The 17,743-nt window shown below is 45.3% G+C and overlaps 1 long non-coding RNA gene across 1 annotated transcript; it reads right to left on the bottom strand.

Annotated features, from left to right (window-relative positions):
• Window positions 1-14,389: 14,389 nt before the first annotated feature.
• LOC134486129 (uncharacterized) lies at window positions 14,390-16,605 on the bottom strand. The gene is made up of 2 exons (XR_010064860.1): window positions 16,409-16,605; window positions 14,390-15,146 (listed from the first exon to the last, which is right to left on the bottom strand). It is a non-coding gene; the product is annotated as an uncharacterized LOC134486129 (long non-coding RNA).
• Between the last annotated feature and the right edge of the window lie 1,138 nt (window positions 16,606-17,743).

Here is a 17,743-nt window from a genome sequence, read left to right as displayed (position 1 = left end):
ATAACTGTTTGCCCTAGAATAACAGGGAAGAGAGTTTAGAAACCTAACTCCCATCCTTACTCTTCCCACCAACAGACTGTGCAGTCTCCGGCAGCCATGTCTTTCTGCATACTCCTAAGATAAAGGTAGAGCCCTCTAAGATGGAGATTTTTTTATCCTCTTCCAGCTCTGTAATTGTAAAATCTTAGTAAATCTTACCCAAGCTTCAGCTAGGGTTCTTATTCTATGTCAATTAAATACCACACAGACCTGTTTAAGGGTTCTACCTTATGAATATTCCAAACATGCCTCCTTTACCCCAGTTTGAGTTTACTTTCATATTCTGGACTTGCCCAGAATGTGTGGATTCAGACCCAATACTACAAGAAAGAAGAGGAGGAGAAGGAATGAAGGAATTGGTTTTCTCTTGCTTCTAACAGAATTGGCCATTAACTGTTCCCATGTCTTTACTAGTATGCTAACCGTGAGGCCACAAGAGAACCTTTAGACACAAGCTTTGGTGTGCCAGGCAGCAGTATGTGGGTGGGCAACGCTGGAGAGTGTGCACTCGATACCAGCAGGAGATATGTGCACATCAGGAAGAAAAATGGCTCTGTGCCCCTCCGACCTGCTGTTCTTTCAGTATTAGATCAACGTTTATTTAAAGAAGAGGGTGGAGGCAGGATGAAGAGTTGGGGTGTTTACTGCTGGAGCTATGCTGCACTTGCATACCACACTCAACAAAAAGCCCTAACCGCATCCTGAAGACCATTTAGCAGGCATCTGTTGTTACTCCAGCTTATCCCTCCTGAGGTCTCACCCCACCTACTTCCAAATGGCTCTCAGAGTATTTCTTACAACCTCATACAATTGTTTCCCTGAAAGGCATTCTTGGAAGTAATTTTTGCCACCTCATTATAATTTAAGTGAAGTGTTTGTATCACCTTTCTTTTACCCCAGAGATAAATCTGTGTGTGTGTGTGTGTGTGTGTGTGTGTGTGTGCGTGTGCGTTCGTGCGTGCGTGTGCGTGTGCGCGCGCGCGCTGGTGATTCAGTTAGGATACTATTCATCTTACAGAAATGTGTGTGATCCCCCCAGATCACAACTTCCCCCGCGTAGTTACAGGCTGTCTGGTACAGAGTTCATGCCCTCTGTGTAAAAAAGAGACACAGGGCGGTATTAGGAGATTTTTAGACCCTCTGGAATGCCACAGGAGGATGAGGCAATGGTAAAGAATAAATAGTCCCATTTGCAGGGACAGCTGTCTTGTTCTCTCCTCCCCCTCTCACCCATATCCTTGAACTCTTCCTCCCCTTTGTCTTCAGGGACAGGCAAACATTACCTTGGAGTTCTTGACTGATAGGCAGATGTGGGCAAGAGCTATTGATGGTGTGAAGTTCAGTTGCGCAGGGATTTGAAGTTTTTAATCTGTATATGTACGTACGTATGAATGTACATTTATGTTTATATTCATGTTTATGTAGGAGTACATGGGGACTTAGTATTAGGAATATACAGTACATGTGGCCTGAAATTTGAATGAGCTCACCATTTCATTTTATGATGCTCTTCAAAGCTGTGACAGAAAAAAAAACAAGACATTTCAAGCAGAGTCTACAGAGGTTAAATGAACTACTAGGTTAATTGGATAGTTATGGATAATAGCATTACTATAGTAAATTATTAGTGGGGTATCAAAGCAGGTATTTTAGAAGAGAAAATCAGCAATAGTCAATTGTATTGTGGAAATGTGTTTATCTGAGCTGGAACAATGTCTCAGTGATTAAGAGCACATTCCCCTCCTGCCATTTATTCCCTATACTGAGCTCTGTGTACAAGAAATCTAACACTTAGGGCTTCTGTGTGGGATTCATACATACTACACAAAAAAGCATAATTAAAAATAATAAAAACAAATACTTGCTGGGCAGTCACATGTTTTTAATTCCAGCACTTGGAAGGAAGGAGGACAGAAATCCAAGCCCAAACTGCCCTACTGGGAGATTGGAACCCATGATTCTCCTTAAAGAACTACCCTTCATTAAAGAAAAATCTCAGCCTTTTCTTCTTGCCCCCACTCTAGCATACTTTTGACAAATACAGGCACTTCTAGAAATAGAGGAAGGTACTGCTGGGGAGATGGCCCAATGGATAAAGTGCTTGTCATGCAAGCCTAAGGACCTAAGTGTACATCCCAAGCACCCACATAAAATGTTGGGCCAGGTCCCTCATCTGTAACCCCGGCACTGGAAGGGAGCAGACACAGAAGGATCAATCCCTGGACCTCTTTCACCAGTCAACCTAGCTGATACAGCAAGCTTCAGATTTAGTGGAAAGACTCAGTATCAAAAAAGAAGGTGCAGACTGCAGAGATGGCTCCATGGTAAAAAATGCTCTTGTGGAAGGCACAGGTTTAATTCCCAAGACCCTATAACTGCCTGTAACTTCTGGGATCCAGCTTCTTCTGAACTCTACAGGCCTATACATGCATGTAGTGCACATAATACACCCACCACCCACATGCACACATAGAACGATTACCTTTATTCAGAATGAATATTTGGGAAAGATACCCGACATTTTCCACAGGTACACACACACGGAAAGAGAAGGGCGGGGGTGGGGGGACCATGAGCATCTGACACCTCAACTCTTTCATCTCTAGCCAATATTTCCAATCTCCATTACTAGGAATTGGAGTGTTCCCCTATACAGTACTACAGTACCATTCTAGGCCAGCAGGGGTCTGCCATTGGTTGCTTTTAGGAAAAAAAAAACCAAAACACTTGAATGGGAACTAATGGCTTCAGAAAGCAGAATCCCTAGATATAAATAATGAATCCATGTTTGTCAGATTTTGAACAGTTGAGTCCAACCCACAGAATATTGTTTTTATCCACAATGAAGTGCTTGTTTTAATCTAGGTTTTTTTTATTTACCCAGAAGATATATTCATAAGGAGATAAGGAGACCTACCTTAATCTATGAGCTTGAACCATCCAGGTTTCTTTCAGAAACACTTATATGCCTCCAATTTATAGACGCCACTGTAAAAGATTTTTAAAAAGGGGGGATTAGTATATAGTGATTCTATATTATTCTTGGGGGACGTGCTCTCAGAGGCTGATGTTGGTGTCTTCCTCAATCCCTTGACCTTATTTTCTGGAGACAGGGTCTCCCACTGAATTTTGGGCTCAAAGGCTCAGCTAGACTGGCTGGCCAGCAACCTCCAGGGGCCCTCATCCCCAGTGCTGGGATTGTACATGCACACCACCACACTGGGTTTTTGTAAGTCTTCACATGGTCAAACTCTAGTCTTCATGCTTGTACTGCAAGCATTTTACCTACAGAACCATGCCCCATGCCCTCTGGATCATCCTGAAGGGTGGTTTTCAAACTACGTTCTCAACCATTTTCACCCCCTGAAATATATACTTGCTGTGCACAATTATAACAATTACTGCTAAACACTTCAGTACAGTGCTTCCCAGTGTTTAAAGGCCCTTCCTACACATTACCTCATCTGGGCCATTTTTATAAGAGGTTAATTATTAGTCTCATTTTATGGCCAATGAAACTGAGCCTCAGGCAAATGAAGAGAGTTGCCTGAAATCCCACCACTAATAGTGGCAAAGTTAGCAATTTTCCATGCTGATAAGATAAAGTCCACAGGTATTAAGCGATTTTAGGGTGTGCAAACATTTATGTAAAGCAGGCTTATTATGAGATGTACTTTTTTCAGCAATTAGCCCGATTTTACTTATTAGCGCCTATTTATATCTTGTTGCCATGCTAAACAGCAATCCTGTCATCTCTTTAAACTGTAGAGTGCATGGTTTTTGCCAAATGCTCATCCCTTCCCTTCACACAACCACTTTCTACTTTCTGCTCTTTGGGGAGATCACAGAAAGTGGCAAGGATCCAACCTACCCACACCCAAAAGCCCTCTTTTGTCTCACAGGGAAAACCAGACTTCATCATTACAATCTCAAGAGCTAGGTGCTGCTGCTTCTAGATGAGATGAGATGAAGGCCAGCTTGCGGAGGTTCTCATGATCCAGCTCACTATGGGCACTGACTACAGATAAGCTCAAGCTGTCAAAGGAGCTATCAGGACTCCATGCCTTTGATGTTAGAATCCTGGGTGGTTGTGGGTACTAAATGAAATCAAGCTTGGCATAACACCCTGGAGAATCAGAGATTCATGTTACAGGTTTTAAAAAGTCAAATACAATATGAATTCAAATGAACTTTGTAGATGACTATGATTTTGATACCAGCCATACTAAGCCACTCATGTTGCCTTAAAAATCTCACTTCCTTCTCTCCTCTCCTTTTTATTAGAGGTTTATTGGCTTGAGATAGGATTAAGGAAAGGCACCTTGAACCTGGCTGGCTATGGCTGCTCACATACCAGGCCTGGTTATGATGATCTGCCAAAGCCCCAATGTTAATTCTTTTAGGCGGAGAGTCAACTGTGTGCCAGTTATTGTAAAACACCTCTGAAACGTTGGGATGCTTGGGAGGTGCCTGCTCCTCCTCCCTGAAGTGTTGGGTTTAGACAACATCCTGCTAGGGACCTCGATAACCCCAACAGCCAGACTCCCTAGCTCCAGAGACTTACCTGACTGGTCTTGGGAAAGTCTTTCCTCTTTTATCATGAGTAGTTCTTTTAGCCGTAAGCATGTGACCTGTGAAGGCTTCTGGAAAAATCTCACACATCCAAAAAGCTGTGATAGGGCCCAGTTTTCTTCTTTCCCCAAATAGTACCTGTCTTTCACTTTGTCACCTAAAGAGGAAGTGCTCCCCATAACTGCAAAGGAAAAAGCTGCACAGCCTGTGTGCATAGCTCCCCAGCTCCAACCCTCACAGCAGCTCTGCAGGGAGAAGTCAGGCTGAAGTCTATCTGCAGATGAAGACACAGAAGTAGAGGAAAGTGTAGAAGAAATAAGCCATAAATAGCTGTACACATCTGTTTGCCTCCCAAAGCTCATGTGTTCTTGTCTCACCGATCTCACCCTTGTCTGCAGAGGAAAAGACTACAGCTTGCTCTGTCCTGTCTTTACACAGGTCACCCAGTAGATTTGCCTACCCAAAGCCAACCTTCTAGTTTCTACTTGCTCTGCCAATTCCACTGCTGGGATGCCTTTTGGACCTTAAGTGTCTACAAAGGTCCATGTAAAGGCTGACCTCAGAGTAGCATTCTTGGGAATCAGTGGAGTCTGTAGGAGGTGGGGCTGAGGGGATGGTGATAGGAGAAGGCCTTAGGCCGTTGGAGGTACATTTATAAATGGGATGGTTAAACCTTAGCCCCTTATTGTTTGGCTCCTGGACATGAGATAAGCAGTTTTGCTCTGCTGATTTTCCCACCAAGATATGCTGCCTCACCCCAGGTTCCAAAGCAACCAATCATGGACTACAGCCTCCAAAACTGCAAGCCAGAATAGACCTTTTCTCTTTATAAGGTGACTGTCTCAGTTATTTGTCATAGTCATGGAACGCTAGAACATGTCCTCTGCTTTTCTCTATAATCTCTGAAGTTCTTCCCATACTCCAAAGCCCACCTCGAGATGAGTTACAGCTATGTCCAGGAAATAAATGCACTAGCACATACCAAGCTCTCAGATGAACTTCAGAACTCGTCATTTGTGCCCTAGTTTGCCAGCTCCCAAGTTTGTATTGTTCTTGGGAGCTTTAACATTTTCTTGTCATTGACCCTTAGGCCTTCCAAGTGTCTAATTCTGGAAAGCAAAGGACTTCCTTCTTTCCCTCCTTCCCTCCTTCCCTCCTTCCCTCCTTCCCTCCTTCCCTCCTTCCCTCCTTCCCTCCTTCCCTCCTTCCCTCCTTTCTGTAGAGATTCCTTCTGTATTCCTTTGTTCCTCCCTGTGCTCTGTGAACCAAACCAGTCTCTCCCTAGTCCCAAGCACACACAGGTTTACATACAAGATCTTGGCTGTTGTGACCTTCCTGGGATGTGCAACCTTTCTTCGTGGCTATCTAGAAACCTGTCAGTGGCTAGCTGGCCTAGGAACCCCATGAGGAAAAGGCTGTAGTTAGTCTCAGTTCCACGTCATTACAGCACCCACCAGGGTGCCTGGCCCATAAGGGACATCTGATAATTGCCTGTAGAGTGACTGAATGAATGGATGGATTTCCTTTAGCTGTAAGAATACCTTCTGCTCCAAGGGATTCACCAACAGTGTAGTAGAGCACAGTAAAGTCTCACCTGCTTACAGTCTCTCTCTTTACAATGGCTAATCTTTTTTTTTTTTATTAACTTGAGTATTTCTTATATACATTTCGAGTGTTATTCCCTTTCCCGGTATCCGGGCAAACATCCCCCTCCCCCCTCCCCTTCCTTATGGGTGTTCCCCTCCCCATCCTCCCCCCATTGCCGCCCTCCCCCCACCAGTCTAGTTCACTGGGGGTTCAGTCTTAGCAGGACCCAGGGCTTCCCCTTCCACTGGTGCTCTTACTAGCAATATTCATTGCTACCTATGAGGTCAGAGTCCAGGGTCAGTCACAATGGCTAATCTTATCAACTTGCCAGGGTCTAGCATCATCTTTTAGCATATTCGTGAGGGATTATCTTATTACTTAGGTTAATTGAAATAAGAAGCTACACTGTAAATGTGGAAAGTACCAGTTCATGGGCTGGGGGCTCTTGAACTCTTTAAAAAGGAGGACGTTGGCTGAGCACTAAGAATTCAGCACTCTGCTTCCTCGCTGTGGAGACTGTGACCAGCCATTTCAGGCCCATGCTGCAAGAATTCGTTCCATCATGGACAGTACACTGAACTGTGAATCAAAATAAACCCTTTCTCCCCTGGGTTGTTTTTGTTACAACTTGTACAAGTTGATGAGGCATTTGTCACAGCAACAAGTCAAGTGACTTATACTAGCAAATATTTTAAGTAATATTTTAATTTTAATAAGAGTGAGACTATGCACATGACTTTCTGTCTCTCCCCACACAGGAGCTGAGATATGCTTCAGGTAGCATGCCTTGCTCTTGGATTCTAGACTAGACTTAGCCATAGACTGTCTTGTCTGGGAGTGGGGAGTTCTATAAGGTAATTGAAATTCACAGACACCTCAATTACACTGACAGATCTGACCTTCTCTCCTGAGCTGGTGTTAATAAGTTAGAAATAGAAGACACTGACATTTGGCCCCCTCTCCCTACATTCAGCCACACACCCTAACCAACCAATAGTGGGAAATCAAGCATTCAAAGGGCACAGAAAGACTGAATAAAGCTCAGCTTCTGAGTTCCAGCAGTAAGGATTTGAAAGTATCCCTGTGTTAAGAAAACCCACCTGGAGAAAAGGTGGCTACGCACACAGGCCCTGAAAGCTAGCACAGCAGAGGTCAAGGGCAGGCTCCAGCACATTTTGTCTGGGGGACACTGACACTTAGCAGGTTCCAAGCCTCTCAAACCCTGGTCCCCTTGTCTGTAAAACCTTCCTTTCAGGGGTTTTAGACCTGGGTCATATGTGAAGATGCTCCAGAAGGCGTGCCTCTGAGGAAGCACAGCCCGTAGCCCCTTCCCCTGGGATCTGATCTAGCACCATCTCTCTAGTCTCTCCTGCCCGTGAGAGGGAGCATAGGGAGAAACAGCACAGTGAACTCTGCCCGCACCTATTTTCTTCCTCTAGGGCTCTCTGACTTCCCACAGACCCTAAATCCAACTCATTGTGTACATTTGGACAGTATTTCTTGAGGTCTGAATTCCAGCACCATCCAGAATCTCTAGTCACCCAACCTTGCCCTGACAGTCCCAGCTTTAGCACTGAAGGTCCTTTGTCTTGAGCAGAGGACACTTCCTCTCTCACTGGCTTCAATCCTGGCTGGTTTGACTTCCTTGAGGATTTGAGGAAAAATCTACAAGCTTGACCACTGGAAAAACAAAAGGACAGACACAGAACAGCCCACCACAGAAATCCCACACACATGTAGATCTTCTCACCATGAGGCTGACCAGCCCTTGAGAAGATGCCTGGTCTCAGGGCTCCAGTTTCCCTTTGGGGTATAGGAAAGTCATGACCACAACTAGAGCATGCACTCCACTGATACCCTCACCTCAATGTATAGCCATTAAATCCTGACTCTCCCTGGACCAAAGGGAATCCAAAGGCAAATGAGAATTCTGGGGTGAAGGACAGGAAGGTCTTCTCTCTGGGAAAGCAGGAACAGGCTGAGGGAAGGAAGGAGATGAATGGAAATGAGGAAGTGTAATGATTGCTCTTTTAATGAGAGCAAAGCTGCCCCTATCCCAGGAACACACACATCAGTAGTAGTGAACCCAAGAACCAATCCTTGTTGCTGGTGGGGTGATGGTGTCTGGCACTGCAGCCCTGACTTGATGGCTTTATACCCTCTGGAGTCTTCCAGTCACCCTTCAAGACCAGCCACCATATAGTGTACTCCTTCGCTTGTCTCAAAGAGGCACTTGATGGTTTGCTCAGATTCAGATTTTTGAAATAATTTTCCAATAGATCATATCAATACCTCCATCATTCATATTAAAGAAAACAAACCAAAACAACAACAACAACAGTAGCACCAAAACCTCCATCTAGGCCTGGTGGTACAGGTGTATAATCCCAGCAGTTTGGGAGGGTGGAGCAGGATGATTTCAAATTCAGTGCCTCAGTGCCTGCCTTGAGTGAGTTTGAGGCCAACTCAGGCAATTTGTAAGACTTCATCTTAAATAGAAAATATGAATTAAATGGGGCTAGAATCCAAAGTGCTTGCTTAGTGCACATGAGCCATTGGGTTCAATCACCAATGGACTAGGCCTGCAAAGCTGAAGGCATTTTCCATGCTTTCTACAGATATTGAAAAGGTAGGGACTAAGACCACTGTCCTTAAAACCTGTCTGGGGGTCCTATGGGAGAAATGCTTCGGGCACACATGGCCAAAGAGCATGCAAAATTTACTTGTAATTATTTATAACCATTACTGTTGTATTGAAATAATAAGTATACTGTAAAAGATGAAAGTAAATATCGAAAAGGAAGGAGTCCACACATGGTGGAGGTCCAATGCATGCTCAGATTCCAATAGGTCATCTTGTAACTTTAGGGAAGTGGGTATGTTGGAGACTGGCGCTAAGCACCTCCTGGAGCCAAAAAAAGACAACATAAATCAATGGGCTACAAAGATGGTTTGGTAGGTAAAGTGCGTTCCTTCAAAACCTGAGGACCTGAGTTCAGTCCTCAGGATCTCTGAAAAAAATACCTGCCGCAGTGGCACACACTTGTAATACTGGGGAACAGAGAGGAGAGGGAACCTACTGGCCAAGACTGGTCTAGTCAGTGAGCCTGGGACTCAGAGAGAGACCCAGTTTTAAAATCTAAGGTAGACCACTCCTGAGGAACATTAGTGAGGTGGTCATGGTGTCTATGCTCATAGACACATACGCATGCACCCAAAAACACACGCACATCCAGGCACGCGACACGCATGCACACACACAAGCGTAAAGCAGTGGAGCGGACCAAATGCAAAAGATAGGATAAGACAACTTATCCTCAGCCTTAGTTCAGGGGACAATAAAGAGGGCTGGGGACTGTGGCAAAGGTTAGAACAAATCTCCCATGTAACTGGAGCAGCTATCACTCAGTTTCAGACAACAGCTGCATGTTGCCCAAACCTCCAGTTTTTCCACAGGTGTCAGATAGGATTTTATGGTAAACATGCTGTCTGGGAACGTTAATCCCCGCCTTAAAGGTTCTTTAGAAAATCTGGAGGTTCAAGGGGTGTGTGTGTGAAAAGCAGTTTGTAGCATCCAAAGGGCAGCCACTGGAGTCAACGTATTTGGCCTTTGAAGCTGGGTGATCTTGAGTCTGAATGCTAGTTCTTTGTTTAACAAGACATTGAGAATCTCTGAGCCTCATTTAGACCGGCCAGGTGAAAAGCACAGGTTTCCCGGCAGGTTTGTGATGATGTATACATTTAATACAGAGTCTGGCACACAGCAGATACACAATAAATGACACTGAGCCTACCTCAAACTCAGCCCCAACTGGCAACCCTGGTGTCTTTCCCCTCTAAAAATGATTCCCCACCTGGGATTTAACTTTCAATCTTGCTCTTCATAGAGTTCATTCTGCTGCCCAGAGGCAGCTCCTGCCCACCCTGATTTTGTTGTTCCCCAGGTCCCAGACTGACAAAGTAATCGTCTACTCCAGGACCACCAACAGTCCAGGCGACTGTTTCTGATTCTGACTAGGAGTCTCTAACCAAAGGAGCCCGAGTCCCTCCCAAGTTTGCCTGTGTGTAAGAACAGCCCTGAGAAGCCAGGCTATTAAAACACTAGTTTATCTGGAAGGGCAAAGCCTAGGGCCAGCCTGCTATAGTTTAGATCTGGAATGTTCCCGAAAGGCCCATGTGTAGAAGGCTTGATCTCCACCATTAGCACTAACAGGAGGATCCTTCAAAGATGGGGCTTAGTTAGAAGTTTCCTAGTCATATAGGGACATGCACTAAAAAGGAACACTGGGACCTAGAACACCCCCTTAGACATCCCCTTCTTTTTGCTTCCCAGATGCTACCAGGGAAGCAGCTTCCTTCACCACCTGCCCCCACCATGGTGCATGGCTTTACAACGTGGACAAAAGCCTGGGCTAAGTAACCATGGATGGAAGCCTCTGGAACTGTGATTAGTGAACCTTCTCAAGTTGATTATCCATGAGATTTTGGTTCAAAATTATGTGATACAAGAGTAGCACATAAGCCAGGCGTAGTGGCCTATATCTCTAACATTAGGGAGGCAGAGGCAGGCGATCTCTGTGAGTTCAAGACCAGCCAGGGCTATGTAGAGAGAACCTGTTTCAAAATAACAACAACAAAAAGCTGGCACACAGTAGAGTAGAAAAGATGAGTGTGCGGGGGATGTGCTCAGTTTTCATCCCCAACATCACATAGAGCACATGGTGATGCAAACCCCAGCAACTAGGGAGGTGGAAGATGAGGATCAGAAACTCAAGGTCATCCTTAGCTACACAGTGAGTTCAAGGTTAGCCTGGCGACATATGGCCATTCGGAAAGTAAGAGAAGGCAGGCAAGCAGGCAGGCAGGCAGGCAGGCAGGCAGGCAGGCAGACAGACAGACAGACTGACTGACTGACTGACAGACAGACAGAGAAAAGAAAAAGGAGAAGGGAGAAGGAGGGATGGGAAGGAGGAGGTGGAGACAAGACAAGAACAGAGGAAGGGAAAAGAGCAGAAGAGATAAGAGGGAAATTTCCCTCTGTCCTCAGATGATCCATGATTTATATAAAAATAACAAAAGCAAATTCTGGAGAAAAATCAGATGTGTATTGTTTTACTGAAGGCCACTGCAGAGTGATTAGCTCACCTGCCCAGTAGACGCCATTTTTCTGTAGTCGAGGCAGAAGTTGGGGATCATCAAGGGACTAGTAAATGATTCTAGAGGGAGGAGCTGAATTGGGTTAGAGAACACATCATGGCCTCGGATTACATTTGGTCCATGAAACAGACAACAGTTTGCACATTCTTTGTGGGACCGAGACAGAGGGCAACACTCTGGCAGATACTTGTCCAGGTGCGTTGACAGACCAAGTCTCTTTTCTTACTAATGGCATCCCAGTAAGAAGACTGGAAGCCACACAGTTCTTGCTTAGGCCAGTCAGGGTGAGAGGCATTTGAGGAAGGCTTCTCTTGGTCCTGGGATGGGGAGTCCCAGAGGGGTAGGAATCTGGATTCACATTTCTTCAGAAGACTTTTCATTTCCGTTTGACAAAATTGTTCAACATACCAAAAGGAAGAAAAAAAATCACCTTGTTTTAGGAGTATCATTCTTTGAACCTCCAAAGAAAGATGTGACAGAGTTTAGGGATGGCACAGAGCTTCTGTGGCCTGTCCAGGTATGCTTCCCTCCTGGCTCCTACTTGTGGTCACCTCCGTGATGCTTGGTTTCTGAGGCTTCCTTGCATGGGTCTGACTAAATCCTGGGCTAGTGTTAATCCTGTTCATTTCTTTCCCCTCTCCTCTCTCCAAGGGGAAAGTTGAAAGGTAAACTTCTGGTCAAGTGGTCATCTCCCTTGCAACCAGCCTTCTTCCAGAGGGGCTTTCCAAAATTCACCTTATTAGCATAAATTCAAGGGGTTCTAAAAGTTTATTATTCTTATTTTTATCCCTCTGATAACTTCAGAAATCCAGGAAGTTTTGGTGAGTTCTATGCTAAGAACAGGGACAATGACTGAAGCTGTTTCGTGTTGTAAATTATAACACCACACCCCCTTATCCCACTTTATACCCTGGAGTCTGAAGCCCTTGGACTATATCAGACAGCAGGCCCCTTTCCTTGTCTGGGCTCCAATGCACTAAGCAAAAGGCAGGCACCAAGTATTGATACAAACATGGGAGGAAAGAGCTGGGACAGTCATTGGTCATTCAGTTCCCCCTAAGTGTAACAGCTCTGATCATGACACAGGCCCAGGCAGGGCTATAGCTCCTTCCCCGGCCCCATCCCACTTTGTTCTATTTGGTTGTTTTTGTTCCTTTGGGTTTGGGAGGGATAGGATCTTGTGTGTGCAGCTAATAAAAACAGCTCCTCCATACTACCAGCCCCAAAGGACTTCCTCACCCCATACTGGTTTGCTTAATCTGCCATACCTCTGTAAGCAGCCTTTTATTAGCTCTTCTCCATCATTCCCATCCTTTCCTGTGGGATGCTGACCCGACACACATGTAGCATATGGCTTTTGCCTCTCAGCCTCGGGTGAAGAAACCACTCGAGCAGTGTAATTGGAATGCATCTGAGATCATCAGCATCTCTGCCTCACCTTTCAGCTGCCAGAAAACCCAGTTATCCAACGGGTTTCTCATTTCCTGAGAGCACAGTCCACTGACGTCCAAGCACACTGACGGGAAATGAGTTTGATATGCGCCTGTGCCATGTGATGAACCAGCCTGTGAACCAAAGACCCAGCTGAAGTCAAGAGAGCAATGTTTGTGTATCCGTGAGTTTACAGCCTGTAAGTTTGTGTTCAGGTGTGTTCTAGACAGATATCATCTCTGTAAGCCATTAGGAAACCAACTGGCCAATGCTGTCATGGCCATAAGGGTCCAGGGATGTGTTTATGTGGGACTACAGAAATTGGGTTTTGCTTGTTTGCTTGTTTGCAGCCAACAGTGTGGGTCAGACCCAAGTCCAATCCAGTTACTAGCCACCTTGAAGTCAAGTGGCTATATGGATACAGTTCTGGCACACTCAGGCTTACACCCTCAGTTCAGGACTTCATAGGAAGTCATCACTTCCCTATAGATTGAGACAGTCTCTGCTGTTCATAACCTTCCGTCTCCTTTTGCCCTGGCCTTTGCTTGTTTACAACAAAGAGGTGTTGCTTGAAGACCATTGTGTAATCTTGAGACAAACTGATTCTTTTAAGTGTGGCAGAGAAAAGAGATAGCAAAAACAAAAACAAAAAAATTTAAAAAACCCACCTGGGTTTTATTATACCACTTACTGCCACATCAGCCACGGGCTGTGCAACTCTAGATTTGTATGACTAAGTCCCTCTTTTTTGTCTTTTTTTTTTTTTGGAGCTGAGGACCGAACCCAGGGCCTTGCACTTGCTAGGCAAGTGCTCTACCACTGAGCTAAATCCCCAACCCCTAAGTCCCTCTTTTTTAATCTATTGCCAAATATTTGGTCCATTGTAAATATTCAAAAGAATGTATGTGTGGAGGAGTCCTTCAAGATTGATTCTATTTAGTCACTTAAAACCAAGGCACAGGAAGGGAAATTATTTGTCCCAGTCACATAGGCCAACATGAGTTCCGAGTTCCTAGCTAGTCATTGTCCAGGCCTGTAGTCTATACTGTGCAGAGATTTGAAAACTCTCTGTGTATTTCAGCTGTTGGTCTACAGGCCTCTTAAATACAGAAGTCATCTGAGTCATGCTTGAACCCCTAAAAGAAAACAGCCTATTGGAGTGCCCATGTGGTTGACCTGGTTAACTGTGCACTGGGAGGCTTCAGACCTGTGGAGGGGGGAGCATCAAGTGTGCACATGAAGAAATCTATGAGAAAAATGTAGCTCTCTGCATTTTTTCTCTCTTCTGTATCATAGCATGGAGTTTTGTTGGTTATGTTAATTACATCTCTGAAGGAATATTCTTGTGAAGGTCATAAAGTCCTAAGGCAGAAGATTCAACTCAATCCCTATCCCAAAACACTCCCTCTTGTCTCTCCTTCCTACTCCCCCACAGTGTGTGCTAATGTACACACACACACACACACACACGCGCACACACACACACACACACACACACACACACACACACCTGAGATGCTACTGTTAGTGATTCACTGCCTCAGGAGGTAATTACTTTCTTCCTGAGAATGCTGAGAGAAATGAAATCCAGAGAAAGGGAGTCTCAGGGACCCTAAAAATAGATTTATTAGCCTTATTGGCAACTGTAATGGGATGAATGTTTATACACCCCCAAATTCATATTACCATCCTAGCCCCCAAGATAGAATGAGGATGTGACATGTTTGGTGAGTGGAGTTTTTACAGGAGGGACCATGGAGAGCTCCCTGAGCCCCTCCACTGTGTGGAGACACAGCATGGCCATCTGTCACCAGGAAGCGAGCCCTCACCAGACAGGGACTTAGACAGCTGCTGAAATTGCAGGTAAGAAGAGGCGATGCAAAGCAAGGGGAACTAACATTTTCTAATCCAGTAATTATTTTAGTGAACTCAAGACATGGCTTCCTATTTGTTGGGAACAGTAACCCAGCACCCACAGAGGACATAGGGTCACAATCCCCCATAGTGCTGCTGATACCTCTGCTCAATCCTGCCGATGCACCCGAAGGACCTCATCTATTTGAGTCTTCACAACGTGCAAGCGGGTCTGTCCCTTTATTGACAGGATCCAGTGCTTGGACATGAGAAGTGCTCAGAACCAAAGAACGGGACAGGGGCAGGACTGGAGCCCAAGTCAGGCTCCCACCAAATCCTGTTATCATCCTGACGCTAACTAACAGGTTGTCAACCTTGTGAACTCAACTCACTCCCTACTTCTGCCAATTTCCCAGTTCTCTGGAATGTGACTTGCCACCGCGTCCGTCAACCAATCTCCTCCCAGGTGCAGGGAACGGCACTTCACCAGGCAGCTTTTGGAAATGCTGAGGAAAAAAAAAAACAACAACGTCATAATTCACGGGGAGTGAGAAGCAGCTCCGGGGGGGGGGGGGGGGGTGTCTCTCCGGTTTCCTTTTCACTATGGAGTAAATTATAATTGGAAGAGCTGGTAAAGGGCCTTCTTTTGGTAAGCTGAGCCAATCAATACATGCCACTTTAAATTCTCCTTCCTGCCTTTCTCCCAGCCAGGCAGACTGGAGAAAATGCAAGTGTTTGAGGCCTGAGATTACCAGACTCGATTTCTTAATGGAGTGATTTTTTTTTCCTATAGTATTTTGAGAGCCAGGCTGCCTGGGGCAGTAGCTGCTTCCTCAGATGGGGGAGGATTCCTCTAGGACTTCCTGGCTGCCTGTCCATGGGTCACTGGAAGAGACTGGAAGAGCGCTCTCATCAGTATTAATCAGTTGTGAAAGCAGATTCAGGAGCAGTAAGCACGTATTCCAGGACACACATACCCATATGCAAAACCTGCAACCTTTGACTCCTAAAATCCTGGAAGGGCTGTTTCTGCCTGCTGGAGTACGGGCAGCTGGGCTTCCATCTCCTGTCTTTGCAGAGCCCCATTTTTCTGCTCTAAGTCCAGCTCACCATAATTAGCAAGCATCCACACTCCTTCTGTGAACCACACACCCTCCATCCCCTTAGCACGTTCCAGTCCTTGTTAAATCCTCCCTTCTCCGCACCTTACAGGGGTGAGGAGAGTCTCTCTATCCTCTCCTTTGCTACTCCTCCTATCCCCTCAGAAAGCCAGAGTTCAGACCAAGAGAAATCTCTCCCATCTTCTATCCTCTGACAGACACCTGTCAATCAGACTCCCCTAGTTGTTTCTCTTAGGATGGGACGAATTAGCCCAGGCCAAGCAAGGGTAGATGATAGGAACCCAGAGGACCATGACAGTGGGACCACAAATCCATGCTACTTAGTGTCCTTGTACTGAGATCCAGAAAGAATGGGCCCATCCCATTGTGGCTTTGGCCACAGGTCTATAGTCTGACCTTGGAGGCACACCAGACTTGCAAGTTTCCTCATTTGTCAGCCAGAGAGAGTTGCCTTGAAAGTGCGTTATGAGGGTCAGATGACATACTGTGAGAAAGTGTTCCAAGAGGTCAAGAGTCCTGCAGAATGAATCACCAAACCCACGGAAGTCTCACTGGCTAATTCTTTCCCATCTGGCTTCCCTTTTCAGCTCGGCCCAATCCAGCTACGGAACGCCCTCTTGGCATCTTTGCTTTCAGTTTTGCCTCACCTCAGATCCTCTAGACACGAATGTCCCGCAGTCTCTTCAAAGCCACCATTCCACAATTATGTTCTTTAATCAAAACTCCAACCGTTCTTCTTCACCAAGACAAAAATCAAAAATCTCCCTGGGGGCTAAGAATGACCCAGGAGTATAACCTGCTCCCCTTGGAATACAGAATTGGTTCACAGGCTGAGATGCCACCCAATCACATGGTCTACAGCAAAAGGAAGACTGTGTGTGGAATGGGGCGGGGCTCATGGAAAGGAATGGAGTCTTACTCAGTGAATATCAAAAGAATTTAGAACTTAGAAGTGGGAGAAGCATTTAACAACAGCTAGAAAGAAACAAGACTCTTATCCCTACACCACAAGGGAAGACTTTGAGTGACAACACACACATTGGGAAATGGATTTCCCCTGCAATCTCCAGATAAGAGCTTGGTCTGACCACTGCTGAGATTCTAGACTGTGAGAATCAGGAGAAACTGCATGAGCCCACCCAGACCTCAGAACAACAGAACAATGTGATAAATGGGTATTTTAAACTGCTAAATCTGTGGTGATTTGTTACACCACAATAAAAAATCAATAGATATTACAAGGTTTCGGGCATTTTTATTCACCTGCTTCTCTGACCTACTTTGGAAGCACAGGCTTTGGAATGATTTGGAAATTCACATCCAGATTCAACTATTTATTGGCAAATTACCCAACATCTTTTTTTACTCCTCATCTACATATATAAGATAATTCTAGAATGTTCCTCCTGAAGTTGTTTGGAAGAATTTAGGGGAATGATACATAATGCAGTATTAGATACTGCACAGAGTACACCAGCACAGTATCCAACACTAATTATCCATGATAGTAACATTTTGACATTTTCCATGTAATCTTTTTATAATCTCTAAGGATTCTTCCTTTAAGTTAATTGGGTTTATTGATTAGCCTGGTATCTTCGTTACTTTTCGATTGCTGCGATAAAACACCCAAACCAAGGCAACTTCTAAAAGTGTTATGTGGGGTTTATAGTTACAGAGTTGGAGATCATGACTGTCATGGCGGGGAGCACAGCCACAGGCAGGCAGGCAGGCAGGCAGGCAGGCAGGAGCTGGAGCAGTAGCTGAGAGGTTACATCTTGAGACATAAGCATGAGGCAGAGAGAGCTAACTGGGAACTGCAGGAGCTTTTGAAACCTCAAGGCCAGGCCCCAGTGATACTCTTCCCTCTAATCCATTCCAAGCAGTGCCACCAACTAGGGACCAAGTATTCAAATATATGAGCCTACAGGGGCCATTCTCATTTGAACCACCACACCCGGGAAAGCACAATCTTTTCCTCA

This window comes from Rattus norvegicus, chromosome 3, assembly GCF_036323735.1.
Source record: "Rattus norvegicus strain BN/NHsdMcwi chromosome 3, GRCr8, whole genome shotgun sequence".
NCBI classification, from domain to species: Eukaryota; Metazoa; Chordata; class Mammalia; order Rodentia; family Muridae; genus Rattus; species Rattus norvegicus.
This window is presented reverse-complemented; position numbering and strand designations above follow the sequence as displayed.